Below are 518 nucleotides of genomic sequence, written 5' to 3'. Positions count from 1 at the left end.
GAGAGCCCCCAGACCATACAGTACAGTACTAGATCTACTGACAGCTAGTGCTAGTAGCACTAGCAGTACTGCCAGTAGAGCACCGGTGAGTCGGTGACTGATACCCACACGCCTAGACTAGAGTACACACCGGCTGCAAGGCGCACATGTACTCATTAATTTTGTTTAGCCTAGGCCAAGCTGCAACGACGTTACGTGCAAGGTGACAAGGTCTGGACTCATGACATGACTAGGCCAAAATTAAATAAAAGAATATGCACGTCACGTCAGTCGTCATGCACACTATACTACACGCGATCAACACATTTTTAATGTAGAACTGATGTCAGTGATGAGTGATGATGCATACCCACTCTTGCACTTCTCCTTGTCTGTTGTACAATAGTCATGCAAATAATTCATACACTCAATTTCATACGGCTATTGTGTGTTTCGTTTGTTTTCTACATGGACATACAGTGTACATACGCTCTCGCTTGCTTTCGTTATAAGGCCAAGTTCGCCCCTTGTAAATAATT

Source organism: Sycon ciliatum, chromosome 1, assembly GCF_964019385.1.
Source record: "Sycon ciliatum chromosome 1, ocSycCili1.1, whole genome shotgun sequence".
Classification (NCBI taxonomy): Eukaryota; Metazoa; Porifera; class Calcarea; order Leucosolenida; family Sycettidae; genus Sycon; species Sycon ciliatum.
This window is presented reverse-complemented; position numbering follows the sequence as displayed.